Source organism: Haemaphysalis longicornis, unplaced genomic scaffold (assembly GCF_048455015.1).
Source record: "Haemaphysalis longicornis isolate Haplotype H1 unplaced genomic scaffold, Haemaphysalis longicornis Haplotype H1 scaffold_6, whole genome shotgun sequence".
NCBI lineage: Eukaryota > Metazoa > Arthropoda > Arachnida > Ixodida > Ixodidae > Haemaphysalis > Haemaphysalis longicornis.
This window is the reverse complement of record NW_027526407.1, coordinates 153,038,284-153,049,517: the sequence shown is the minus strand read 5'-3', so window position 1 is coordinate 153,049,517 and position 11,234 is coordinate 153,038,284.

Genomic DNA, 11,234 nt, shown 5'->3' with positions numbered 1-11,234 from the left:
CACGTTAGCGGCAGTATCTCTTTCGCCCGTTTGGCAGTGTCGTGTCAAACGAGACTAACGAGCCCAACGGCTGGGCAGTGTCGGCCGGCATACTGCTCGTTGCACGCACCAGTCGGTCTATGTCTACGCGTTTTTAAAACGATAGCCTTTGTTGGGCTACCTAAACCTAAAAATTGTGGTCTGTCTGTGTGTCTGTCTGCCTGTCTGTCTATTTGTCCGTCTGTCTGTCTGTGACTCAAATAAGCCACCCGGCCAAAGTAAAACAATGCCTGCGCAAAGTCTTATATAGTCACAGCTAAATCTACCGGTTTAAGTCCGGTGTAATGTTCAAACTTGTCAACATTGTTGAAGAAGAACAACACATTACGCAAATAAACAGATTGATTGTAGGGCTTAACGCGCCGACGCAACGTAGGCGATGAGGCGCGCCGTAGTGGAGGGCTCCGGATTAATTTTGACCACCTGGGGATCTTTAACGTGCGCCGAAATCTCGTACACACGGGCATTTTTGCTTTTCGCGTCCATCAGAAAAGCGACCGCCGCGACCGGGAATCGAACCCGCGACCTCGTGCACGCAAATATAACACAACAAATGCATACAGAAGTGATATTTGCAGTGTTCCTTTATAAAAAATCATACATGCTTGACTTCTACAAAATGAAATGCTTCATCAACTGCAGAAAAAAAATCACTCCGCGGTCGCCTGCTGTCGCCCGCGCCACTATATAGCTTTTGGCGCCATTTTAAGAAATCAACCTGCAACAGTTACGAAAGGTTCCACTAGATAGATTCTACGTTCTGCTTCAACGCACGTGGAGTAGAGGAACGCGGTTCTATAAGCGTTGAAGTAGGGCGCCTCGATTCACGCGCGTCTTCGCCGTACGGTAGCGTTGGCATCGAGACACTCGATTTGGAGCAGTGAAACGCGGGAAATTGAAAATGATTTATGATTGATATATTGATTGATTGATTGTAGGGTTTAACGCGCCGACGCAACGCAGGCGATGAGGCGCGCCGTAGTGGAGGGCTCCGGATTAATTTTGACCACCTGGAGATCTTTAACGTGCGCCGAAATCTCGCACACATGGGCGTTTGTGCTTTCCGCCTCCATCAGGAAAGCGGCCGCCGCGGCCGGGAATCGAACCCGCGACCTTGTGCTCAGCAGCGCAACGCCTTAGCCACTGAGCCACCACGGCGGGTAAAATGATTTAAGCAAACCTTTGGTGTCCTTACCTTGGAAGGAGCGCTACGCAAGAGGAACAACATGAGAGGTGAGCGGGAAAGCGAAGGGAGGCATTTACTTTGCAAAAGTCGATAAAGACTATCGTTTTTTGACGACATTTGCAACGAAAGGAGCAGATACGCGGCCAATGTTTTCGTAATTTTGTGTGCTGTTTCTTCCATTCTTACTGTTATAGAAGGAATGTGTACTGAACGTATGCGCAAATAGCTAGTTCTGCATAGTTATTATCCCAGGCAGTTGTTGAATTTCGTCGGTCTCAGCCAGTCGCAACAAATTGCCCATATTAATTATAATTACGCAGTGAACCCACAGCTTATTTGAGTGAAGTTTGCGTTACAGATGGTGGCAGTGTTATTGTAACGATGCATTGTTTCGAATGAACCAAACTGGCATTTGGTCTTCATAACCCACAAGCAGCACAAGCATGTACGGCTAAGCATGAGCTGTCCATCTCTGGCCAGGTAATTTCTGTTTGGCCATTCCTCCAGCAGAGTGAAAAGCCCATACTAAGAAGTGGGCCTTGGCCGTGAGGTGAACGTTCCCTGGTGTGAGCTGAACAGCTGCTCACCTTTAACCAACGCATCGCCAAGGGGCCTAAAACCGCCCTTCGGCCGTCAGACTTTGCTGCTGTCCTGCCGTTCTTTTGTTGTTCGACGGCAGTTCAACCTTTAACAACCCACGGCCGTTCAACTTTCACAGACGACGGTTATTCATCCTAGCAAGGGGGCCAGCTGTCGAACCGTAGCTGCTCAGCCTTGGTTTAACTTTAGCCGTGCAACTTACTCGTCCGGCCGTTACACTGCAGCAGGCGTTTTAAATGTGGTGTTGCAGCTCTCATCCAGCCCTAGAATGGGTATAACGGAGCTGTTTCTACAGCCAAGTGCAGAATTTATAACCTTGTAACAGCAATATATTCGTGCTTTTGAGGAAAAGATTTAATTCAGCAACTGACAAAAGCTGTGTTGATTAGAAAATGTAGTGCAGATTTATTCCCTGAATTGCTGCCGTACAGTGATGCTGCTTACATTTGATGCGACCGCTATTGTGTTCAAGGACAGGGTGCAGCTTGCAATGGAAACCACAGCTGCCATGCTCAGGAGTGCCTGCAGTAGGGAACAAAAAGAAAAAACGGACGAGTTACCACCAGTGGCGTAACTAGATAAGACGGCGCCCATGGCAAACATATTTTCGCGCACCTCGTGACAATAATGATAGTGATTATTACTACATTATTATTATTATTATTATTATTATTATTATTATATTAGTATTAATATTATTATCGTAGTCATCTGTCCAATAAAGGCCATCTGGCTGTTTTGGGAAATCGAATGAGTGTTTTTGATTGATTCTTCGCTACAGTGGACTTAACCGTCATAGCACATGCATGCATCGTACCATACACCAGAAGTCCACAAGGTTTTAAAGAAAAGTGAAATAAGAAATGGTCTTGCCGGTCACCGGTTCTCGTCTGGCTTGACGCGAAATAATCAAAGCTCATAAATTACGTACAACCACACCAAAAAGAACGACCCAGTAGGCATGTAAACAGTTCTTATAGTTTTTCGCTGCATAACCATGAAATGTATTGCTCAAAAGTATTGATTGCAAACTTCATATCCACATACTATGCCCGCATTTTTTTTATTAATGCCAATGATGCGTTAAAAAACTCGTTCCGGCAATCCCTTTTGTCTCCTCGTCGCATATACTGCCTCTTCTGATGCCAGTGCTGATGCTCATCGTCCACAAGGTTGCAAGAAAAACTCGTTCTTTATGTTTGAAGTGGTTTATTTACACCATTTTGTTATTGATACAAATATAAAAATACCATACACTAGCGCACTCTATAAAAACTGTAGCAGCGCTTTTTGTGCTTTCGATGAAGCAAACTGTTCTATAATGTCATCGAAGCTCGTTTTTTATTTCTACTCTTTTCACGCTCCCCAAATAGAGTTCAGAAAGTCTGTCCTGGCCTATTGGGGCCCGCAAATAGGAAACTATCAATTTCAGCTTGCTGAAGGACGTCTTGCAAGCAGCGATAGAAAATGCTATGCTATATCTGAATGAAGACGCGACGGTTGAGAAATACGCTTCATAGTGTACGATAACATTCAGCAACTCTTCAGGTCTTGACACCTTCCATGTCAACCCGCCGAAAAGCAGCAGTCGGCAATCTAAAATCTTTGTATAGAGGTTCTGCGCGCCAACGTCGCTGCGGTAAAACTCGTCAAAGGTATAGCTATTTGTTTTTAGTTCATTCTTATGGTCGCCGTAGCAAAGCTTGTTGATGCCCAGAATAAAGCCAGACTTGTCATCGGTGCCGTGCAAGCCAGTAAACGTCTCGTCGATTTCAGAGTGAAGGCGGTCGAGTGTGGATTTCGTGGCCCTCTCTATTCTGTGCTTAGCCGTCAACCCTCCTCCTTTGGGCTTTTCACCACACATATGACTTTTTTTCTCTCGAACGCCTTTCAACATTGACATCCCACGCCTCGCAGAGACCAAGCCCTTCATCGAGTGACTCACCCACCAGCGTTTCTCTTGCGTCATGAAAGTGATCTCTGAGAGCTTTTATATTTAAGGCAGCCTCGCAAAAGTTAATTTTTGAATCTTGCCGCCTTTTCTGAACAAGTTCTATGTGAACCAGTGTCTTGTTCCAAAGGCCGAGCAACAACATCGTGAGGCATCACTTCTCGTTTCGCTCGTTTCTTCCCCGCTATTTGCCGTTCCTTGGAGAATTTCACGTATCTGCTCCAGATATCTACTGAGTGGCTTCACCGCTTCGACCCTTGCACTCCATTTGGTCTGTTACTCTGACTTCACAACAGGCACATGTTTTAGTTTTTCCCAGCAGTGCGTTGAGCGAGAAAAAAAAACTTGTAAAGTGCTTCGCTGGTCCCGAAAAAGGTCATCATCACCATGCCTTGCTTTGCACCATGTACTCCAACGAAGTTGAGCGAGTGAATGTCGCAGTTTCCGAAGGTTGCCAGTTGGTTTTATTCCCCTATTCTTGGACTGACACCCCTTTTTTGTGCAGCCCTCACGGCAGCGTTGCTGTAGCACCGGGAACTGTAGCACCGGGTAGGTCCATTTGTTGTTGTTGTAGCACCGGGTAGGTCCATTTCGTCCGCTTCTAGCTTGCGTAACGTCACCTCAACAAAGCTCTCGGCATATTTCTTCCTTACCTAGATAAAACCGAGGAAGGACTCCTACACATTGACTGATTTTTTATCGCAATCAACCTCCACGTATCGCACAATCTTTGACATTTGTTCACGGTGCGCCTGGTAGGAAGTCGTGTCGAGCACGATTCCATAATACTTGTCTTTACTTATTATTTGCAGCAAGGACTTTCGAACTTCGGCAGCCATCATGTGGATGAATTCGTTTTCGACAAGACGTGATAAGTACGATGTGGACCCGGTATGACTTTCAACGTATGCGAAGTGGTGCTTCATGACGGGGTCAAAAACAGCAACTTACTTTTAAAGGTCATGGAAATTTCCGGCATTACTCTCGCGGCTGTTTGAAGACTCTCGGTGCGTTCTAAGTAGCAAGAAATTTTATCTAGCGGAGTACTCTTGTCAAAATTACATGTCAGTGGTGCTTTTATTTCTCTATCTCTGGTTGAATGACGGCATCAATTATTCCTGCGGTACCGATTAAACTTATTTCCACTGTTGGAAACTCATTTGGTGATTATTAGCATTTTCGTGGAGCGTAATCCTCTCGGCTACCTTCCACTTGTTAAATCCCCCTTCTTTCTCCTAAGATGATAGTTGATCTGAGCGGGGGAAATGAGGCAACAAATGCAAAATGCTGCCTGTTTGGAAGAAGATAAGCTAACCACGAGCGGGTCAGTTCTTCACCACGGCCATCGCCTACCTTCGTAAATCGGTCGTTGGTCATGGACGGGTTGCTTGCCTGGTGTGTCAGTTTTTCGCCTCCAACAGAAAGTAACCGCTGCGGCTGGAACTACAATGCAACCGCGAGCTCAGGAGCGCAACGCTTTCCATTGAGCATTCGGGGAGGGTAGGTTTTGAATGAACATGAGCATAATGCTTTGGTGTCAAAATAAAAGAAGATTCCTGCAATCCACTGCACGTGGTTCACCTGGTCTTGTAAGAATAGCTGCAAAGGCTTAATAGAAATGTCAGAATGCAAATTTTGGAGCGTCCCCCACCCCACTGCCCGCTTCTGGAATACGAACGAAAACGGATAAAAGCACATGCATGCATGCTGCACGCATGCACACTGGGGTTGCCTCCTGGACCCGTACCAAAGTATTGTATTCACACACAGGTGGCGCCACTTCGCGACAAGGAGAGCAGTTTAACTGCTTGAACAGCGACATTGTAACAAAGGAAGAGCGCTGAGGAAGACAAGGACGAAGAGACGGGGACGTATATGGGGCGCAATGCCAGGGGACATGAACGGGGCGCTGCGGCTCTTCATTCGCTACAATCAACAAGCCCGAACTGGCGCTCTCTTCGCCCCCACTACTGCGACACGGTAACCCGCTGCCGCTCGCTTTTTTCCCTCGGGCACATGTTGGGAGGACTCGGCTCGGCGCCCCCTCCCAAGTGGCGCCCGGGGCACTTCTACCCCCTTGCTCCCCTTAGTTACGCCACTGGTTACAACACTGCACAGCTCACACTGTCACCCAACTCAGAACGGCAGTTCGATGCACGTACAGATATTTATACTGCTGACATGCAATGCATCTTGCTTTAAAGGCACCCGGCAAGACTCTTGGAGCAGTGGAAGTGAATCTGTGCTACGTTTAGGTTACACTGCCACGAATACCTGAGCGAAATATTACACGTGCACGTGAAGCGGTGGGCGCGCAAATCGGTGTGAAAGACTGGGAAAAACCAACCGTGCTCTCTTCAGTTTTCCTCATTATGTGCACCCCTGGCATGGCTGGCCTAAACGACATCATTGCAGCAATGACTGTGCTATTGGCTGTCGCTGGTCAACTTCGCGGCTTATTTCTCGCATTTCCTGTGACGATCTGCCGTCGTCGGCGCTGTGTACCAAGCTCTTCTTAGCCTGAACCTGTACGCACAGTTTTGGGGATTCTTTGGTGTTTTGAATGCGCGCGGAGCTTGAGTGACGGACTAAATACTCGCCTTTAAACGAGAGCACTCGACAACAAAAGTTCATCGCTCTCAAATTGCCCTATCAGCCTGAGTGCTTGCTTGCGAGCAGGCCTGCTTTTTTTGGGCACCAGACCGGAAATAAACCCCTCCACGTTGCGGAGAAAAGAAGAAAACTCCCCCACGTGTGATATAGCGAAGGCCCCCCAAGAGAACGCCGCAAGCCGTCCCGCACTCCCGAAGAGAGCGCGCAGCTTTCGTCGCGTTGTCCGCGGTTCAGTTGAGAGGGAACAATTATGCGTGATCTCCCATCGCACTGTTACGAATCGGCCAGCGCCGCCGTACTTTCCCGCATCACTCCTCGGCTGTGCGGCGAAGCCACTGCGTGCGCCTTTGAAAACAGGCGCCATCATGTCGGTGACAAGTTTCGACAAGCCCAGCTCAGACGCTTCGCTTTCGGCGCATTTGAAAACTTCGGCGGCTGCCGGCGAGGCTTGTCTCCACGCTCTTCAAGGACACAGGGGCCCCGCGAACTCAGCGGAGTCCTCCTCCCTCCCCTCTCTTGGACTCAATGTGCGCCGAGGCTACGAACTCTGGAAAGAGCTTTGTGTGTGTCGGTGACGTTCGTGGCGTGTTCCAGCTTGTTGGCGTTTTGACCGTTGCGGCTTTTGGGTATAAATAGAGCTGCGCAAGCGCTGTAATTCATTCCTGTTAGAGCAGGGAATCCATGCTGTCGCTCTGCTCGAGTCCTGCATTGTAACCTCGCCCGTCGGGGCATTGTTTTTTGGCTTCGGCTCACCTCTCGCGATGAAGTAAACAGTTTACGTTGGCCTATCAGCTCTGGACATGTTCCCGGCTGCAGTCGGCCTTCCCGGTCTCAACAACTGGTTAGCAGCGGTCGAATGGCAACTTCGTAACACCTGGAGCCAGCGGTGCGAGATCCAACACCACGGACGTCGAGGCGGCTTCGGACTTCGCAGAATTCACGGCGTTCCATGGTGAGTGCGGGACTTTTCTTCACTGAGTTTTACCAGGCTTCTGAGGATAGCTGGTAGGGCGTGTGTTTTTGTCGCGTTGGTTATTCGCTCAAAACATTTTTGGAGCAGTGGAGAAGCAGTACTTTAGACCGGCCATGAATTTGAAAGCGTTGAAGAAACCGCAGTTTTTGGAGCTTGCTAAACAGTTGTGCTTGGATGTTACGGACGCGCTGAGAAAGCCAGAGCTGATACAGGCTATACTCGCTGTCGGGGCTGATGATGAGGAGCTGTCTGAATGCATTGAGCTGGTCAATGGCAGGGAGACCGCGAAACGTCAGGCCGCCGAGGCGGAGGCTGAGCGCCAGCGTAAGGAGCTCAAGAGGCAGAATCGAGAGCAGGAACACGAGGAAAAGATGCGATGGTACGCCGCCGATATCGAGCGAATCCGAAGTGAAAGAAAGAAGCTCGAAAGAGAGAGACCCCAACGGGAGAACAAGCGCCTAGAGCATGAAATTCAACTCGAGCAGGAAGAAGTGAAGCCCGAGTTAGAATTGTTGCTCGAAAAAGACCTCGTTGTCGAGGAAAGCACCGCGCCAGCGCTGCCAGTAGCAGAAGCTCGGGAGCGCGAGTCAGAGGCGACGGTTGCGGCACAGCAGCGCGGCAAGGTTTCTGAGAGAGATAACGACGGCGCATTAGCTCAGACTCTCGGCATAGGCGACAGAGGGCAGTGCGTGTCCACTGAGTGCGATAATGTGTCGGCGTTTGTTTTGGAGATCTCGGCAGAGTGTTCGGACGGTTCAAATTCGCGGGAGGCCTTGGGAACGGCTACCGACTTGAACGTGAACATTTCGCGAGATAGCGACGTTTCGCAGGAATGCGTAAACGATTAGGTTACCGAGAGGCCGCGCGAGTCCGACCAAACGGAGGATGTTCCTTCGGACGGTAGTGCGGAAACGAGCGACGTGGTGGGAAAGCCTGCAGCCGAGGCAGCAAACTGTTTGCACGGTTCAGTTGGGAGTCATGACGATCTCGCCACTGAGCAAGCCGATTCCGTCCTGCCACCAGCTCAGGTAACTGACCTCGAGCAACGGCCAGCCGAGCTCGTAGAGATTCAGATGTCTGGGGTGGCTGAGCCGTCGTTTGAGACAGGGCAGCTTAGTGTTAGTGCAGTTCTGGCAGTGAGGAAGAACGGGAACACGCTTCGGGCTTCGCGTGCTGAGGCTGCCGCCACAAGCGCGAGGGACCACGAGGTAGCGACTGTTCGGAGCTACCAGGTGTCTAATGAGCTCGTCGTGCCCGTTTCGCTCCCAGCTGATGCTCCCGACGATAGGCCAACATCGGCTGAGCTAGTTGAGGTTCCGGTGTCGCCTGTGGCTGAGCCGAAGTCGGGAACCGACCAGCCTAGAGGAGAGAACGAAAACGCGTTCCGAAGTTTGCTTGCCGAACGCGTTCGTGAAAAGGCGAGCAAGAAGGATAAAGGGAAAATTTCCGCACGTACTTGTGGCGCGTGTTTCAGTGCGGGCACGCCAAGGGGCAAAGCCGTAAGCTCGCATCGCGCCAAGGGAACGCCGCCTCCAGGAAGGAGTGCGCGCCTTACGTTCGAACGCTGGAAAATCTCGCTCGCTCCTCCGCGCGCTCGACTGTTGTCGAAGAGAACGGCCGGTTTCCTCTCACGCGGTCGCAGCAGCGTTCAGAGAACGGTCGCACCTAAAGTGCGGTACAAATTGGGGAAAGCTCGGGGCAATGATGAGAGCTCAAATCGCGGCTCTAAGCGCGAGAAGTAGCCTGCAGACGCCTGACTTTCTCAATTTCATTGTTTTTCCTGGAGCAGGTTTCGCCCTTTACGATTACATTTCTTTTTGTCTGGGACATTTTAAATCTCGCGAAATGTCACCTTTCAAGTTTGTGCACTTGTATAAAGTACTGCTGGGCAAAATATAACTAGAGTAGTTAGTTATTCGCGTATTTTTTATCGCAACTAAAAGCCTGGTAGAGCTTCAGTGTGGATTAATATTCGCACTTGCCGGCGATGCGGTTGTGTCTCCCTGTGTTGTTCTGTAGCTTGCCTGACCAAGCCAGAGACGTTCTTGGGGAGCCACTACTCGTCCAGTGACCGCCCCGGTGAAGCTCCAGCACGGTGTCGTACAGCCCAGGCCTGGAGTCGAGCGTCTGCCGAGCTCTTCACTTCGAAAGCATCCCTCCGGACAACGGTTGAAGACCCTTATCCATCGGGATCTCGGACCCCCGGCGGAGAAGCTGTTACGAATCGGCCAGCGCCGCCGTACTTTCCCGCATCACTCCTCGGCTGTGCGGCGAAGCCACTGCGTGCGCCTTTGAAAATAGGCGCCATCATGTCGGTGACAAGTTTCGACAAGCCCGGCTCAGACGCTTCGCTTTCGGCGCATTTCATAACTTCGGCGGCTGCCGGCGAGGCTCGTCTCCACGCTCTTCAAGGACACAGATGCCCCGCGAACTCAGCGGAGTCCTCCCCTCTCCCCTCTCTCGGACTCAACGTGCGCCGAGGCTACGAACTCTGGGAAGAGCATTGTGTGTCGGTGACGTTCGTGGCGTGTTCTAGCTTGTTGGCATTTTGACCGTTACGGCCTTTGGGTATAAATAGAGCTGCGCAAGCGCTGCAATTTATTCCTGTTAGAGCAGCGAATCCATGCTGTCGCTCTGCTCGAGTCCTGTATTGTAACCTCGCCCGTCGGGGCATTGTTTTTTGGCTTCGGCTCACCTCTCGCTATGAAGTAAACAGTTACGTTAACCTATGGCTTCTGGACTTCTTCACGGCTGCAACAGCGGCTGGCCGCTCGCATCATACACGCTACCACTCGTATGTCGGAGGCCACGGAGCTCGAATCGGGTGCCCCCACTCGGTCGCAACAGCTCGTATTTTCGGTGATAGTGAACGGATTTTCATGATTCTTGTCGAGGAGATTGCTGGGACAATATACTGTACCCTGAAATACATTCCAAGTAGTCCATGATAAGTGCTGCAGGGCCCTTTAAGAATGCGAAAATTCCAGAAAGAACACTTATCATCAATCTTGAGTTACCAGTACCTGTTGTCTTGTTACAAAGAATTTCGATAACCTTTAGGGAAAGTTGCAACAATGTATGGCCCAAAGCCATTTTCCATTTTTCAAAGATACAACTGGTTCAGAGATGCTGTGGTTCAAAAAAGCGAAGCAGCACAGAGGAAATAACGCAAAGTAACAATAGTCACAATGTTTGAGCTGACAGGGCCACCAACCTCACTGAGTCAAGACAAAGCTGAGAGTTTCTAAATTTAAACTACGCAGTGGAACCCCTCTGATACGTTCCCCGAACGTACGATGACCCGCTCTTACGACGGATAGCCGCAGTCCCGCAAACTCCCCATATAAACAATGCATTAAAAACCCCGATGATATGACGCTCACGTGAGCCCGGTACGCTTCATACGATGGAAACTGACGCGAATAAACGGGCGTTTTTCTGGATCCACGTTTACACAGCTTCACCGCCTTGTCCTGACCTTATTTATTCGTAACCCCAATTTGACGCTGCTTGATGTCTAAAGGTCCGCAGGCGGTCCAGAACAGACGCTAGCAAGCAAGCAAGCGGGTACTTGTGAGCGGGAATTAACCTGCGACGGCCCCACGCGGCAGCAGTATGCCAACACGCCAACCGCGAGAAGTTGAAGTTCAGGTGGCAGGCGGATCGTGAATTTGAAGCTCCCGTCGAGCTACCGACCAATGCGAAAACAAATATGGCGCATCTCCACACCGTTAACCGCTTTCCCCACCCTTTCGATCCACGTTTTATTTATTTATTTATTTATTTATTTACAGATACTGCAGGCCCTTCTCAGGCCCATGCAGGAGTGAAGACAAAGAAATACATCGGTGGAAATTCAACATACAACTCGA